Below are 19,095 nucleotides of genomic sequence, written 5' to 3' on the forward strand. Positions count from 1 at the left end.
GCAGAGAGTGAGTACATAAGCAAAAGAGAGCATGACTCTATCGCCCAGAAATAAGGTCACTTCTTGGAAAGGGAAGTTTTGGTTCTGATATGTGGTCATAACTTTATTTATTAATTTTATCCTTTTTTTTTTTTTTTTTAATGCAAAATACAGAAGCAACCCCTGACTTCTGTGCTGCAATGGCTACTCTCTTGTCTGTACAAAAGCTAATCTAAAGCTAACTTCTGTTTACATAAGTTGTAGTCATACAAATAACTGCAGAGTAGATTTATCTTTAAGCTGCCTGTCTCTCCTTAGGCATTGTCTAGAGAAGCTGGATGAATAACTCCAGGCTCCAAGAATCCCCTAAGCAACAATGTTCAGGTGCTGCAGTGTTCAGTGATGTGATAGCCAAGTCTTCTTGCAACTCCAGCTCTGTATGACTAAGCATAACTGGTGTAAACACTTCAACAAAGTAGCTCTTAGCAAACCAGCACAGCCTATCTGCCCCCTGCTTATCCATTTTAACACTAGGACAAAAATCAGAGCTATATTTCTATGGAAAACGCTGAGGTACCTGTCTAGAAAAAATATATATATCTATGAACAAGTAACACATCAGCTGTAAAAAGCTCCAAGATATTTTAACTGGAGCCAGTGACATTTTCAGTTCTTAGACTACAGCATAAATAGCATCATTTTTATTTCTCTGTATAAGGCAAAAAAAGCTATTTCAGCATATTTCCTTATGTTTAGTCCCTCAGTGTTGTCACTTCTGACACCTTATAACCAGCTGTATACACTCTTTGCTGCTGGAGACACTGCAGACTCTTGGGAAACAAGGGAGGGAATCAAGGATTTCCTCTTCCTAGGAAGATGGTAATCAATTTTAATTGCAAAAAGATAAAATAACTGGTCCAGGGAGTTGCTAAATACTAAAAGTTATTTTATGGGACTGGATTCTTGAAGAAGTTTTACAAAAGTCTTGTAGAGAAGCAGACAGGAATCTTACCTTCATCTGAACTTCAGCATGGTTAACATCTGCACAGAAACAGACAGAAAACAGTAGTATCAGATATAATTGACTTATATAAATTTGCACACAGAAGATACTTTAGAAAAAATGTTAACATTATGAAATCAAACACTTAGAAGCTAGAAGAAAAAAAAAAAAAGACTGCCTGGGCAACTGTAACTTAGCTCTTTCAATTTGTGCTTTATATGTTACTTAATATGCTTCAATTAGATGATCATACACAACTGTTTTGAAAGAGCTCTTGCTTCACTCAGTACTTGCAGTTAATATCTCCAGTATTCAGAAAACTATGTTTCTCAAAGCATATTTTTATCTTTCTCAAAATACCTGTTGGTATGAAATCTCCTACCTCTATTTGTGTCTGTATAAGGTGTTGAGATGCTGTAGTTCTAAAGGAATGGAGTGCACCTGATTCAGATGAAAGCGAATACAGCTTAGCTCTCTTTACCCTGAAACATCCTAAATTCACATGTACATGCTGATATTTTTCAGAAAGTCTTCAGTGGTGTATTATATGTAAAGAAACCAATAGACAATGTTATAAAATTACTTCATTTTACATATCTCAGCTTATAAAGCTTACAAAGCTGGGCACATCTTAAAGTTGTTAGAACATTTAAAAAATACTAAATTAGGAACAGTCCACATAACAGCTGCAATACCAATTACAAGTTCTACAGCAGTTTTTGCCATTCATAGCTTCATTCCCATTAAAAATTGACTTAAGTGGAGGCACATTAAGCTACGCTGTCTTAAGATGAACTTTAACAAAATCCCATATCACTTGCATATTTCTTCCTTAATAAGATATCAAAGTGCTATAAATCTTCTACAACAGACTTAAGAGTTCAGTTTGCAAATTGAGCCAGAGGCCTAAATTCTAAATTGTGTGTTGAGGATGTGAATACTTCTTAGACCATGATACCTTCTCATCAGCTTGGTTTAAAAGTATTCAACTTTCATGGCTTGTCTGGGAAACTAGCTTTTTGCTATGGACACAGGTGTCCTGGGTCTTCGTGACACACTTGTATTCCTCTGGTGCCTTTTGTGCTTCACAGCTTTTAATCCCAGGCTTTGATGCATCTTCACTACAACAGATCACCTCTAGCTGCAAGTTCCCCTGCTGCAGAACTACCATGACAGCTAAAGATATGTCTTGTGGGTGTCTGTAACATTTCATCATCTTGCCTTTCAGCCGTTCATCATATTTCAACTTGCCATAATAATAGCTCTGGGCCATGTTTTATCAAAATACATAGCAGATGCCCAAAGCTGAGTTAGTTGACCTACAGGAGCATTATATGGTGTGGAATAGGGCTTTAAGGTCTCAGTGTCCAGGATCTGACCCTGTCATTTTATGTCAGGAGGTGCATAAAAAAAATGCATTTGGAATTAATTGAGATGCTTAATGTAGCAACAGACAGTTCAAGTTTCTTAGCTGTACAAAAAAATGGAAGTCACTACTGTAATACACATTTAGTTTTGTTTTGAGTTGGATCCTCTTTTGGATAAGATGTTTTAATTTCCTCAAAAGCTTCACTGGTGTTTACTCTGTGTGACTTTCTCATCCGTCAGAGAGTTTTGAGGCAGAGGTGGCCATAGTAACAGAATTTATCTGCAGAGACCAGTGCTTTACTGACAATATTTGATACTGGTCTTGACAGGTTTACTTTCAGATCATGGCTGAAACAGGACTTGTTTTTCTTTATGTTGATACTCAGACTGAGCTTCTTAGCAATGTAATCAACACAGTAATATGTTGTGTATCTTTTCACGTTTTTTTGCAGGCAATATATTGGTTGTTGGAAAATGGTTGCTGGAAATAACAGATCTCATGTAGCACATTGTACATGACTCTCAACTTTTGGTTAGGTATAAGGTCTCTGAAAATTGAGAGTCTTCTCATATGATGACTTCTGTCTTTAAATGCAGAAAGTAGCACTGTTCTCAGCACATGACATTTGTAAAGAAGTACCAGTCAAGCATTTTTACCCACATCGTAATAAAGTGGAACGGCTGTTCAAAATTCAAGTCCTCAGCAATTGTGCATTATCATTCCTCAGTATGATAATTATTTGATTTCCTGAAACTGACTTGTTGAAGAGAGATGGCAGATGACCTAATCAGTATAGATCATACCTGATCATACTGGTTATGGTAAAAAGTGAAAGGAATATCAACATGTTAGCCCATTATTCCTTGGATTTTACATCCAACTTGCATTCCAATGACTTGTTTATGGAAAAATTAATTCCAGATTATTACTGGTTATCTTCTAACCTGCCTATTCAGTGGAAACGCAGCTGAACTCAGGGTTTTTTAAAGTAACATTTCACAAGCTAGGTAGATTTGTCTATGTATACTTAAGCCAATTTTGTAGTGATCAAGCTCATAGTACAGGAGTGGCATGTACCTTTCAAATTTCATGTCAGTATTGCAAAGTTGTTGCATATCCCAGTAGAAATAATTCAGTTCAAGGTTAAAAAACCTGTATCATCATGTCTTCATGCAGGTGGCTACAGGCATGTTTCTAGGCATCTAGTTAATACAGTGAGTGGAGCATATCAAATGACTCAGCTGCCACTAAAGTAGACTTCCAGAAGACCATTAATTGGGTAAATATAGTCACCTAATATAGTCATGATGTCAGAACATACCTTGCTTGGCTGCCCAGTGTCACTCAAGATGGGAGTGAGTCTCGCTTTTGTCTCATATTATACATGCCATGTAGATATCTCAGGTACTCTAGGGCCTTTCAAGCAGCACAAGATGTAGTCAACTAATAGAGCTTTTCAGACTCCTCTGGTTAGCTTGTATCTATTACCTAGTTCTTGTACAGAAACCTACAAGTAGACACTGAAGTTTAGATGTCTTAACCTCAAGCTGAATCCATCTGTCCTTGGAGCTCAACTTGGGACCACGGGGAAAATTGCACTCTTCTGGAGTGTCAGCTGGGGATTACGTGGAACAGACATCTTAAATTATCTTCCATGTAGACCTTTAAACACTTTAATCAATCCTGTCATTTTCCAGGATTAAGTCCTTCCTTTGTTTTTATAGGAGTTTCACAACTGACAGTACTAGGGCACATAGACTTGGTCTAAATGGTCTCTTAATTTTCTTCTGTTCAATGACAGGTGAAAATTAGGCAATCTATAAGTTATACCTTATAATACACTGGTAAGGCAGAGAAAATGAAATTAAAATTTAAAGCATGTCCCTATATCTGTTGAAGGTATACTGAGACCTGTACTTTTATTTCACAGATTGCATAGTTTAGATCATTATGAGTATGTAGGTATCTTTTCTGGTTTTAGGTGAGAGAAGTTGTACTCCAGCTGAAAGCATGCTAGGGATTCATTTTCCAGTGACAGTATTAATATCACAGAATATCACTCCCTGATACTTGCTGTAAAAAGGAGAGGGACACAAGGAATAAATGCCCTTTGGATGCAGAGCAAAAAAACAATCTAATTATGCTGCTCATAGTCTGCTGAGAAAATGGAACCGACACATCAGCATAATTTAAACTACCTTCTATTTATCAGCACTTCCAGCCATCGTTTTTCTGGACTTGCCCCATTAATACAGATAACATTTTTATGTAGCTCAAAGTTCTTCTCTTGTTGACTCATGCTTTTTCTTTGAAGCAAAAATGAAATTAAGGGCTTATCAATATGGAATGGGACTCCACTTCCAGTACCCTGTGCTCTTTGAGAGATTTCAAGTTTGCTGCAGGGAGATCTGAGGAGGTTGAATACTTAATAATCCCAGATGTATTTTGTACTCTACCCCTAGTACTACAGTTTTAGTGCTATACTCTCCTACTACTTTATTGCTGCTTTATCAGCATCCTCAAACTTTACAAAATTACAAAAATATATTATGAGTTTTCAGGCTAATCAAAACACCATAGCTGCCTCCTCAGCAGGAAAGTAAATAAATTGCCTAATTTCTTCTCAGTTGTTGATCTTTAGAGGATCTCTCTGTTGTTTTGCACACATTTTCCATATTTTTCCAGGTCTGATTAAATTCAGTTTTGGGACAGTTACCAGGAATGTGTCTAGACCTGCAGTGCACAGAGATGTGGGAATGAGGGGAAAATATATAAAAATGCATATTGATGTTAGATGTCTGCAGAGGAGCTAGGAAGAAATATCCATTTGGGAGTGTAACCTTAACACTTTTGATAACTAAAAAAGATAGGAAGAGTAAGACATAGCTTTCTCCCTTTTGTAGTGGTTAGCTACATGGCTGAGAATAGAAATTTAGTGGTCTGTCTCCACTTAAGTTTCTACAGTCTAGAGAGCTCATGTGTCTGATATCTAAATAATTTTTTAAAAACTACAATCTGCTTATAATTCTCATATTAAAGGTTTTCCTCTGCCTTTTTGTTACCTCAGAGTGTTGGATTTTTCATATGTATGAGGTATAACAAGGCCAAGTGCCGGGTCCTGCACTATGGTCACAACAACCCCATGCAGCGTTACAGGCTTGGGGAAGAGTGGCTGGAAAGCTGCCTGGCCGAAAAGGACCTGGGGATGTTGGTAGACAGCCGGCTGAACATGAGCCAGCAGTGTGCCCAGGGGGCCAAGAAGGCCAACAGCATCCTGGCTTGTATCAGGAATAGTGTGGCTAGCAGGAGCAGGGAGGTGATTTTTCCCCTGTACTCGGCACTGGTGAGGCTGCACCTGGAATACTGTGTCCAGTTTTGGGCCCCTCAGTACAAGAAAGACATTGAGGTGCTGGAGCGTGTCCAGAGAAGGGCAACAAGGCTGGTGAAGGGTCTGGAGCACAGGCCTTATGAGGAGTGGCTCAGGGGGCTGGGGTTGTTTAGCCTAGTGAAGAAGAGGCTGAGGGGAGACCTTATCGCTCTCTACAACTACCTGAAAGGAGGTTGTAGTGAGGTAGGTGTTGGTCTCTTCTCACAAGTAGCTAGCGATAGGACGAGAGGACATGGGCTCAAGCTGTGTCAGGGGAGGTTTAGATTGGATATTAGGAAAAACTTCTTCACGGAAAGGGTAGTCAAGTATTGGAACAGGCTTCCCAGAGAGGTGGTGGAGTCCCCATCCCTGGAAGTGTTCAAAAAACGGGTAGACGTGGCACTTTGGGACATGGTTTAGTCTAGTCTACCCTTGATTGGTTTAGTGTGGACTTGGTAGTGTAGGTTAATGGTTGGACTGGATGATCTTAAAGGTCTTTTCCAACCTGAACGATTCTAGGATTCTATGATTCTATATTTTATGTATTATTCTAGAAATTATAATAAAATATCTTAAAAGTCTTTTCCAAACTAAATGACTCTTTTATTACTGTGTTTCATTTGTTTTATTCCTTGCTACTTTGCATTATGTGGGAAAATATTCTATGATCTTGGACATCACTTATTGAAATACTTTTTACTAGTCTCCAATTGGATGAATATGTGCTTTGGTTAAAGCCATATGTATCCATTTTTTTCCCTTTGTAAGAAAACAAACAAACAAACAAACAAAAAAAAACCCAAACCAACACAACACAAAACCTGAAATCAAGAACTTCCTTGATAAAATCTCCTGCTTAAATGTGCATGATGTAGCAATTACAACGTATCTGCTGACACTTTCTATGAACTGAAATCCTTCAAGCAGTCTAATCTGCAGACTTCAGTAGGGTAAGAACTGCACTATTGGATTGGTGCAACCTTTCTGGAATAATCTTACCAAAAAGAGGAAAAGAAGACTTACACACTCATGAGAAATTATTCTTGCAGTAACTGAACATTAATTTTCTGTGTACTTTATCTCAGAGAAGAATAATTTCTCCTGTCATTTCATGATGCGTGGAGCTGTTTAGGAAAAAAAAAAACCCAAACCCCATCTCTGAAAACTGCTTCTGAGCACTCATTACCACAGATCTCCATATTAACTTCCTGTGGTTCAACCAACCATCTCAGTTACAGAGATACTATCAGGTCTCCTGCTGTCATATGTAAATTATTACATATAGGCATCAAATTACTCCTTCTTCTATATTATTTCAATGGCTAGCTGTCATTCTTGGCTGAACCATTAAAGAGGCAAAATGTAGCAAAAAACCAGCAGGCAATACAGAAGCAGTGGCATCCAATCCACTATTGTCCTTTCACATGTCAATACACAAGGTATTACATGCCACAGTCTTGAAGTACTGGCTGGGAATATAAAATCCTTCCAAAGACAAGTAGAACTGTCTTGTATTTTGCTGAAACAGCAGAATGAATGTACTCAATTTCTGATCCTCTATTTCTCAGCTAGTCAATTTATTCTCCTTCTTAGTCAACAGAGAGAAATAAGCACTTCATATGACGTATTTCAGCTGCCTACTTTATAGCTAAATGTGTCATGCCCTACTAGTCCCTATTACTTTCTGATGAACTAGAATGGTTTAGTTTATAAATAAATAAATGTATATATAAAATATATTTTTTAATATATAATATGTATAAAATATATACATTCCTGGAGGCTGAAGGCATTATATAGGCAACGATTGAAGCTGTTTGCTTTAGATGAAACAAGACTGGATATGCTGGAAAAAAAGTAAAATAATGAAAGCCACAGGGAAAGTGAATAGCATTCTCATTTTACCTCTGACAGTACAAAACTCAAGGATATTCAGTGAAATTAAAAGCAACGTATTTACAACTTTTTGAAAAGTTCTTCCCTTAAGATAGACTGAAACATATTCAGCATGGATTCAGAGCAATATTTAAAGACTATCTGTTATACATGATATATGTAGGAGTTACAAAATGAAGGAAAATTATTAGTAGCTTGGAGAATTAAGGATATGGAAAAAAGTATCCCCCGATGAGCGATGGGATAAACATGAAGTGATTTAAACATAAAAGTGATAGGAGCTTCTCTTCTCATGTGCAATAGATCTGACTGTGACTTTCTGCATACGTGCAGATCTACCATATAAAATGTGTACAGTAAGTTAGAATCATAGCATCACAGAACAGCCCAGGTTGGAAGGGACCTCAGAAGATCATCTGGTCTGTGGGAAAGGAAACCTTGATGAGATTATCCAGCACCCTGTCCAGTCACATCTTGAAAACCTCCAGTGGTGGGGACTCTACCACATCCCTGGGGAAGTTGTTCCAGTGATTGATTGTTCTCGCTGTAAAAAATTTCTTTATTTTATCGAGATGAAACCTCTCTCCTGTGCAACTTGTACCTGTTGCCCCTTGTCTTCTCCATGCAGCTTTTTGTGAAGAGAGAACCTCTGTCCTCTTTGTAGCTGCCCTTTAAGTTTAGAATTCTGTGATGAGGTCCCCTAGCCTTCTCTTCTCCAGGGAGGAAAGACCTAACTCCTTCAGTCTTTCGTCATAGGGCAGGTTCTCCAACCCTTTGATCATCATCATGGGCCTCCTTTGGACCTCTGTCTGCATCTTTCTTGAACTGTGGGGACCAGAACTGGACACAGTACTCCAGGTAAGGCCTGACAATTGTTGAGTAGAGAGGGATGATCACACCTCTATCTCTGCTAGTAATGCCCCTGTGGATGCAGCTCAGGACCTGATTTGTCTTTGTTGCTGTAGTGGCACACTGGTGACTCATTCAGCTTGCTGTCCACCAGGACCCCCAGGTCCCTTTCAGCAAGGCCACTCCCCAGCCACACAGATCCTAGCCTGTTCTGGGCTCTTTGGTTATTTGAACCCAGGTGTAGGACCTTGCACTTGTCTTTGTTAAACTTCATACTGTTCTTGCTAGCCCACTCTTCCAGCTTGTCCAAGTCTTTCTACAGAGAGACTTTAACCCCAGCCAGCAACTGAGCACCACACAGATGCTTGCTCACTCCCCCTACCAGGATGGGATGGGGGACAAAATGGGAGGAGTAAAAGTGAGAAAACTCATGGGTTGAGATAAGAACAGTTTAATAATTGAAGTAAAGTAAAATAGTAGTAGTAATAAAAATAATAATATACAAAGCAAGTGATGCACAATATGAGTGCTCACCACTCGCTGACCAATGCCCAGACAGTCCCTGCGCAGTGATCACTGTCCCCCGGCCAACTCCCCTTAGTTCATATACTGAGCATGACGTCATATGGTATGGAATATCCCTTTGGCTAGTTTGGGTGAACTGTCCTGGCTGTGCCCCCTCCCAGATTCTCGCTGGCAGGGCATGAGAAGCTGAAAACTCCTTGACTAGTGTAAGCACTACAGAGCAACAGCTAACACATCAGTCTGTTATCAACATTCTTTTCATCCTAAATCCAAAACACAGCATTATACCAGCTACTAGGAAGAAAATTAACTCTATCACAGCTGAAACCAGGACACGTCCACCTCTTCACCCAGTTTGGTGTTATCAGCAAACTTGGTGAAAGTGTTTTCAATACCATCATCCAGATCATTTATGAAGATGTTGAAGAATGTGGGGCCTAGTGTTGATGCCTATGAAAAGCCCACTTATGACAGACTGCCAGCCTGAGTAAAAAACATTGATCACCACCCTGAGTGTAGCCTGTTAACCAATATCCTACCCACCTCACTGACCACCCATCCAATCTGTATCTTGTCAGTTTATCCAGGACAAGGCTGTGGAAAACAGTTGATCACTTTGCTGAAGTCCAGGTAAACATTTTCCACTTATCTCCCCATGTTGACAAAAGATGTTATTTTTTCATAGAAGGAGATTAAGTTAGTCAGGCATGATTTACCTTTGGTAAATCCATGTTGGATTTTCCCAGTCACCTCCTTCATTTGGTTTGTGATAGTGTCTAGGAGGACTTGTCGTAGCTACTTGATCCTGTGATCCGGGGTCCAGCTACAGCTGTACGACAGCTGCTCAATAACTCTGCACATTCTGAAGGAGGGCTAGAGGTCTGGGCTTCACCTATGACTTGATGTGGCACTAACAAAAAAAAATTAGACTGGTCATTAGATTTAAACCTGATATAATTGCTTTGTGGATTTTAAAACTTTACCGTAAGATTTTATGAAAATCCCTTCTGTATCAGATTTTCGCTGACAGAAAGAAAATAAGCTTCCCATAGCATCCTGAAAAGAGACAACTTTAATTCTCTATTTGATCTCAATTTTTTAATGATCAAATATAGGTTCTCTTACATCAAAGCACTCCAGAACAGACCAAACAGATTATAAATGAGAAGCTGGATTTTATTGTGATCATTTTTTCATTAACAAAGGACAAAGCTGTTAGGCAATTGACTCATTTAGTTTTATTTTATGCATATTTATGTACATAAATGTTTATGTTTCTTGGAAAGCTGCATGTCTTAGATTGTCACTACTCTTTTTTCCACTTAGATAACTCTTAAATTCCCGTCTTCCAAGACAGAACGTTGTGGCTGTCGCTCAGTGTACCAAGATCAACAGAGATTCTCTGTCATGCATCCTGTCTTTTGACAGCTCAGTGGAATAATTTCTTACAATGTCATTGCTGTTGCTGCTGTTGTAATCAGCTTCTACTGTCTTTATTCTCTCTTATTCTGCCACCTTTCAATGCTACCAAGAAGAACCATGCATCAGCCTTGCTAACTTGGCCCTCCTCAACAAAAAAACCCTTTTCCTTAAACCTATTGGATAGCCTGCAAATATGCTGGCTAAAGACAGGAACTTCAAAAAATTGTCATCCCTGTCACTGGTAACAGGACTAACATTGTCAAAGTATAATGATAGCTGCTCTGACAAAATCCAATGGCTTTATCGCACTATCCATTTTTTAATCACTGGTGCCAATCAGAGAGGGATTGCTACTGTGAGAGGAACCATTGCCAGAACAAAAGCACGCCTAGATTTTTTGTATCACTTCAGCAAAGTAAATATACAGCAATTGATTCATGTTTGATCTTTTGCAAAGGTTAGGCTGGACTCCTAAATAGTAAGCTATATGCAACCAAAAGACATTTACATTTCTTTCTTTTGGGAGCAAACTGAGCATACACTGTATGAAATATTTTGTATTTGACCATTTAGGTGACTGAAGAAGATCTAAATGATCTACATCATTAGCAAGTCATGTAAAAAATCGGGGGGGGGGGGGGGGGGTAAGAAAAAAAAAAGAAAAAAAAACCTAAAAAAAGAAAGCCAGCACTCCAAACTTTTGCCTTTACATAGGGATGCTAGCTAGTTGAGCTTGGGTGAGAAAATTCTACAGATATAATTAATACCTTGGTCTTTGTGGCTGATTCTTGGGAGTTTTTGTTGTAAAAATGTTGGTCATTATTCTTGTTAAAAGACAGGAGTGGTCTTGACCCTCATTCTAGGAGGAAAAAAAGCACAGACTCTGGACTGATCCACATACAATGATCTTGATAAAACAATTAAACATATAAATCTATCTATTAATGAAAAGGAAAAAAAAAAAAAAGACAAAAAGAGAATTATGTTGCTTTTCTTTTTTAAACACACCTGCATGGCATGATTGTTGCACCTACATATGTTGAATTTGCATCAGCCACTGTCAGATTTTTAGCTCATGGTCATAGCTGTTTATTAGTTATGTCAATCTAATCAAGACTTGAATCTTCTTTTTAACTGCTTATCATTTGAACACTTGAGAAACAATGAGGTTTTAAGTACTTTAAGGGACTGTGACTTCCCCTGGTAACTTTTGTGAGTATTTTAGTCACGTTTCAATCTCTTTTCTGAATAAATAGTACTTATCTCTGCTCCATTGCTAAGTCAAAGATCTGCACAGCTCACAGGAAGAAAGTAGTAAAATCTGATCTGGTGAGCTCCACACCTAGTATACTTACGAGGATGTGAGTGTAGACGTGTTCAAGTATACAAAAAGTTGGAAAAAAAACAGAGCTCAAGGAAGTGGATTTTTCAATTTCATGAAACTAGACAAATGTATTTTAAAAGCCTGGAATTCTGATGCTTGTCTCATTGACTTTTTCTGGGCCTGAATACTTAAGCTGGGCCTTTTCCACGTTTTTTTTTTCTATTTCAGAGATTCCAAACATCCTCTGCAAAGACCTGTAGTCACTGTACAGAGATGTGTTGCAGAAGACGTACATACTTCCTATCTGTGGCTTAGATGAAATGGTATGTAGAGGTGCTTTCCCTTATTATGGAAGAATACTAAGTAATAGACTTAAATTAGGCATCTGTTTGTTGACTTCAAGGTAAATGGCATGAATAACATAATGAAATGGCAATAAGTGATAATTCCTCCATCAAGATTAGGGTGAGATTTCTGTCAGTTGTACTACCTTTCCATAAAATATGCTGTCCTTATTGCCCTAAACCTTCTTTCACTGAAACCAAAGACAGAGTTATGCAATGTAAGATGACTACTTGCTAATTTCCACCTTAAAAATGCAACAGTTCCAAAAATGAAAATACTTTTTATTTGAATAGGGACATACTGCACTTATATGGTTATATCCCTCAGTGGATAAGGAAATCTGTAATATGTTTAAAATTTTTCACAATGGTCTGGATGATGGAACATCACTGGGTGTATTCCTAAATCCCTAGTGTCAGAATACATGGTAAAAAATGAGGTGATATCATTACATTTTTCCTCTATTTCTTCCCTGCCTGTTTCCACCCACACCTCCTGTGTTCCTCTCTTGTATTTTTCAAATAGAACAAAGAATTTTTAAAAAGGGAAAGAAAGGAAAGTACATTGTTCAAGATTAACACTGGCAGAAGAATAGGCATGCATGACTGGTTGTTGGCAATGTCTCTAAAATGCAGCCCACATTTCTTCAGCTTATTTTAGTGTGATAAATTGCATTCCCTTTTCCTTTATGATGTTTTTTTCTTTCAAATGTGCTAACATGTAAGTATTCAAAAAACTTTTAATTACACTTTAGCAGCTCATCGGACATAAACACTACATCCTCAATGGGCTTTTGGACTCTGCCCATATGACAAGAGTGGCAGCCTAGAAAGTTTCTCAGTCCCCTGATGTTTACAGGATTTAATAGTTGTATTTTGACAAGCCATTATTGCAGGTCATTCTGACAACCTACAATAAAATATGAAGACATTTAGCTTGTCTCTTAGCATTTTTAAAGTCAGATATGTGACTGAGGATGTGGCTTGGGGAGAAAGTTCCCCAAGAGTCTTCCAGTTCACCTTCCAGTATATTCTTTAATAAAATTTTGAGGGTGGGAAGGTCTTACAGTTAAAGTCTATGCAGTTTCTTCCTTACAGAAACCTAAAATTTTATTTAGATTTTTCTGCCCCATCCTGAAAATTCAGGCTCACTGAAGGGAGGATTGTTTGAATCTGGATTAATTTCTCTAAAGGAATGGTTCTTGGGTTCAGATCCAAATTAAATTAAATCTCAGAAGCTGTTCATATGAACTTTTGTCTCTAAATAGCAGAAAACTTTTGTGTGTGACTTCACCTGACTGTAGATCAAACCTGAAAAATAGATACTGTAAGTTTTGGTTTCAGTTACAGACTATATCAGAATAATATCAGAAAGCATATTTGGATTCAAACTCCTGATCTGTAGTAGCTAGTGATCAAGATCAAGTTTTACTTAAAGAAAAGGTTTTTTTTATCAGTTTTTGAAAATCTATGCATTGATGGTAATTGCAGTAATAGAAGAATTGAAGATTTTTGCCAGTATGCATTGATAATTATTTATCAGAGGCAATAGTGCAATCATTATTATTGTTTCAGAAGTTATGTGAAGATATAAACCACAGAATGTATTAACTTCAGATATAAGCAGAGATGTAACCCCATTTAGAAGCTGTAGTGTCACTTTTCTACCAACACATTTTTGCAATTATATATTCTTGCTGCATATATCATAGCTCAATGAATATGCTCATACAGTGTTTTTTCTGTGTAAAAAATGCAATTTCATGTTTCTGAAAAAAAGTTGTAGCACCAAAGATCCCCAATGCCTGTCTATAGTTTCTCCAATCCTTTTTTAATTATTATTTTTGTCCTGAATACCCATGGGATCATTATCTTATCTCTAATTTGCTAGCTCCTGTAATACTGTTATAGGCATACAGAGAGATACTAATACCAGGAAAAAGGGCTGCCTTAAAACTTTGTAAGGGAGGTTAACTTTAATCATGCCTAGGAGACACAGTCAAGAAGTGTATTTATGAAAGTTCCTAAATATTAGCCTATAGACAGAACTGCTTTGAAAATCATAACAGCTAAATTCATCAGATGTGTTAATTCACAGGCTGCTCTCAGGTACTGCCTCAGTGCATGTACTGCTTGAAAATGAATTGAATGTGGCTTTTTTCCTCCTTTCCCTCTACTCCTCTATGAAATGTTAAAACAGCTGTTGCATCTTATCTCACAGGAGTAAGAACCTCCCTGTCCCATACCTGGCAAAGATGTTCCAGTTACTGTATTATCCAGGATTGAGCAAAAACCTCAAAATATTGGATGCCAATTACAGTGCTTGCTAGTCAATGGTTGTCTTTCATAAAAGATGTCCACGCTAGCAGGCAAACCCTCAAATTCATGTACCGAAGTAGATTTTTGTAAGTATATCTTTTACTAGATAATAGCTTTAATGAAACTCAAAACACCAATGCTAGTTTTGGGAAAACATTGTTCACATGCTTCATGCATCAGAGGTGGCTGCTACAGCTATAATTTCTTCTTGCTCACTAGCTTACTGTGACACTGACAAGTGAATGACTCAAGCAACAATACCAAGAAGAAATAAAAATAACATTCAAGATCTAAGGATGATAAATGCCCCTCATTTTTGCTCCCAAGAACCATTTGGAACAGAGGAAGATGAACCTGAGTGCTTCTTGCCCACTACACATGCAAATAATCAGTGATCAATTAATGAATGGAGATATTTTCCACAGCTGTGAGACTGTGATTGCAAAAGGGATCGAAACATAAAATCGACTCAGGAAAGACCACCTTGCTAACTTGAGAGGGTCACAAGAACACTAGGGAAGTCATTTATTACTGCTATTCATTAAAGAAAGGTTATAGTCATCTTTCTAATTACTTTTCTTACTTAGGACTGCTAACTTTTTCACAGATTGCTTGTCACTTGTACTGACCTCAGTATAAAATCAATACATATTTGCATTTTTTTTGTGCTCATTATGGTGAAACATGACATAGCCCAAAAATAAAGCATGTCTGTCTTTATAACTGAAAACAGCACTGAAAACACTGATGACAAAGGCTTAGATTTTCTCTTTTATTGTTTCATTGTTCTTTTCATATATTCTTGCAAAACTCACATATTGTGACTATGCTTACCACAAAGTTGCTATGTTTCAGGAAAATGAAGTCAATATAATATACAAGTCATTCCAAGAACTAAGATACTGTGTCCATTGTTTTCTTTCTTAAAATTTTGAATGAATAAGAATCACCAAAGATTTATTTCAAAATAAAAGCCTTTATCTCTTTGTCTTTACCTTTATGTTGAAGTATGAAACTATCCAAATTTAAAAAAAAGCTGACACCATGAAATTTGGAGCTAAATCTGGATTTAGATTGCAATGCGTCAAACATCAGGTATGTTTAAATGAAAGATCACTATTATCAGAGTAGGTTTATTCACAGAATTAAGATTGGACTCCAGTTTCTTATTTGATTACTGACTTTTGTCCCAACCCAATCTCTTCTCATAATGCATGAAGTCACACATTTACCCCTGTTCCCGGCTCTATCACCCTAAAAGCCTCAAAGACAACCATCAGTTCTGTCAGGAGCTGAGACACTTAAGGATCTTATTCTAAAAAGCAATACTGGCTGTGGTACCTTTTAATAATAAAAGAAACAATATTTCAGGTAAAACATCATCCTGAGTTGTGATCAATATACACCAAGGAGAAAGAATGTTAAATCCTAAATGGTTCAAGGTGATCATTGTCTGTCTTTTTCAAGGGGAATGATATTTAACCAATGATTTGAAACAATACAGCTGGAAAAAGTCTCTTCATTGCATGTTTGCCTTCCATGTCTGTTTTAAATACATATTTATAGTGAGCCGTTAAAATAGGGTAGTTACTCAAGCAGTTCACATGATTAAGAAAACATAAAGGAAGAAAGAAAATCACAGTGGTTTGGAAGGGAATAAGGTAATACATTTGTTTTGAGACCAAGACTGACAAATAAAACCAGCTGGTTTTTTTACAATAAGTTTATGCATGACTGCATGGATTTGAGAACAGTAACCACTGGACAGGTATTTGATTTAGCAGTAAAGAATGCTAATTACATCCTGGGTTGTATTAGCAGAGGCATGGCTGGTAAACTGAGGAAACTGGTTATCTCCTTTCATTCAGCATTTATTAGTGCTATACATCTAGAGTACTACATCCAGTTTTGATCTTTCAATACATGACTGACATGGAAAAACTGGATCAAGTGCAGTGTAGGCTTGCTACATTGGTGGAGGCCTGGAGCAGTTTCCCTATGAGGAGACACTGAAGGAGCTGGTCTTGTTCATCCTGGAGCAAGGGCAGCTATAAGGGCACCAAACAGCAGCTCCTCTACACCTACAGGTAGGTAACGGAGAAGATGGAGCCAGGCCGTGCACAGTGGCACAAGATGGGAGAATAGAGACTAAAGGCATAAACTGAACCAAGAGAGGTTCTCACTGAATATAATATTTATATTATATTATAATAGAATATTAGAATATAATAGAATATTAGAATATAATAGAATATTATAATATAATAGAATATTAGAATATAATAGAATATTAGAATATATATAATATTTTCCCATGAGGACACTTAGGCCATGACACAGGCTGTCCAGAGCAATTTTGCAGTCTCTCTCCATGCTTGGGAGTGGATAAGGCCCTGGTAAACTATGTCTGACCACATACCTGATCATGCTTTGAGTAGGAGTTTGGACTGGTGGTCTCTTGAGGTCCCTTCCAATCTGAACAATTCTTTTATCCTCTGGAACAGAATAGACATGGCATTTAAAGTAGTCCTAAAAATAATGACGAACAGTCATTTTAAATTTAATTACAAAAAAAAAAATTCAGTTTGTTTGTTCAATTCTTTTTAATATATCTTTTCCTGTAACAAAAGGTATTTGGCATAAAATTTAAAAGTCTGTATTACTGGTTCTGCCCATAAATTAAGTATATTTAGAAAATATGTGTTATGACTTTATGTTGTTACCAACTTTTATAAGGAATTATTTGTATTTAATTTGTAGTTTCAAAGGAGCTGCCATTTTATTCTCTTACTTGACCAAAGTTTATCATTTTGACAAATCAGGAAATACAGCTACTCCCAAGGAATCTGATTCTGCTCTCAGTTATACTGGTGATGAATATGCAGTAACTCAACTGAATGTAATACTTGAGAGGTATGTTATTTGAGAATCTTGGAAGTTAATAGACTTAATAGTGACCACCTGAGATAAGAGCAGAATGTGATCTTCAGACTGTAGCACTATGACAGAAAGGATTTGTACTATGTAAACAGAAAGACAGGAGAACTTTGTCTTCTCATTCACTGTAAATCTTTATGAAAAGGTGATGAGTGAAGTGCAGATCTTTCTCTAGGTACTTTTTTTCCATAAGAAGAGCAGCAAATGCAGCTGATAAAATTTTTTTGGCAGTATGTTAAAATTATCACAGCTCTAATGATTTGTATTCATAGTATAACCTCAAACTACCAGTAGCTATAATTCATCATATTTCTAATTTTACAGTGGCACAGATGGCTGTCCACTCTAGTGGTCCCAACATTAGTGAGTTAAACATGGAAAAACATGATTGATTAAAAATAGTAATCAGACATTACTGCTTGCAATTGTGATTAATATGAGTTTACTACTTCTGACAATAATTACTTCTTTCCTCTTAACAGAGGAAATAGAAAGTGGATTACAGGCTTAAAAAATCAAGACTTTAGGGCCAAATGAACAATTAATATTAACTGTAAAAAGAGAAAACTGCTGTTAGTACTTTACTTTTAGGATGGTTTAGGGATTCCTATTATCCTTTTTGATAACTGGGTGGCTGTTTTTTCAAGGCTAGCAATTGTTCCCTGTGGGAAAGTGACAGCTAATAATTTACTTGTATATTACCCTTCATACTGTTTTTAAATTATTTTGCATGCTCACACTTTCAGTAGTGCCTAGTAACAGGATTTTTTTAGGAACTTTGTGCATGCCTCTGAAGTTAAAAACAACTTATATTACCTGAGGCAGTGAAAAATTAATGGACTGATTTCTATTAGTGTTTTTAGCATTTACCAGAAGCACAGTTAACGGGTTCATTTGGCTTTGGATCAGGCCGATGTTTCTTGTTTACAGAATCCTCACGGTCAAAGAGAAACCAAACATGTATTGTGATAGAATCCATGACTTCTGTATGACTCTCTTTTCTTTGGAAGAGCTTGTGAAATTTTACACTTAAATTGACACTATGTCTTCTGTTTCTTAATTTGGTAAAGTATTGGGTTTACATGGCAAGGTTTTGGTAGCAAGAGAGCTGCAGGGGTGGCTTCTGTAAGAAGACACCAGAAGCTGCCCCATGTCAGACAGAGACAGTTTCAGCCAGCTCCAAAGCTGGCTAGCCAAAGCTGAGCCCATCAGTGACAGTGGTGGTGCCTCTGTGATAACATATTTAAGAAAGAGTGAGAAACACTGCACAGCAGCTGTGAGAGAAAAGAGTGAAAAAAAGTGAAACAACCATGCAGGCACCCGTGTCAGTGAAGAAGGAGGGAAAGGAGGTGCTCCAGGCACTGGAGTAGAGATTCCCCTGCAGCCCATGGAGAAGACCACGGTGATGCAGGTTGTCCTCCTGCAGCCCATGGAGGACCACGCTGCAGCAGATATCCACACTGCAGCCTGTGGAGGATATGTCCTGAAGTAGATGGTTATGCCCTGAAGGAAGCTGCAGGCTGTGGAGATCTCACACAAGAGGAGGCTCCTGGCAGCAACTGTGGCCTGTGGAGAGGAGCTCACGCAGGAGCAGGTTTTCTGACAGGAACTGTGACCCTGCAGGGGACCCACACTGCGTCCAGGAACAGACACTGGAGCAGTCTGTTCCTGAAGGACTGTATCCTGTGGAAAGGATACATACTGGAGCAGTTCTTGAAGAACTGCAGCCTGTGGGAAGGTTCCATGATGGAGAAGTTTGTG

The sequence above is a fragment of the Pelecanus crispus genome, chromosome 1 (assembly GCF_030463565.1).
Source record: "Pelecanus crispus isolate bPelCri1 chromosome 1, bPelCri1.pri, whole genome shotgun sequence".
In the NCBI taxonomy this organism is placed as follows: domain Eukaryota; kingdom Metazoa; phylum Chordata; class Aves; order Pelecaniformes; family Pelecanidae; genus Pelecanus; species Pelecanus crispus.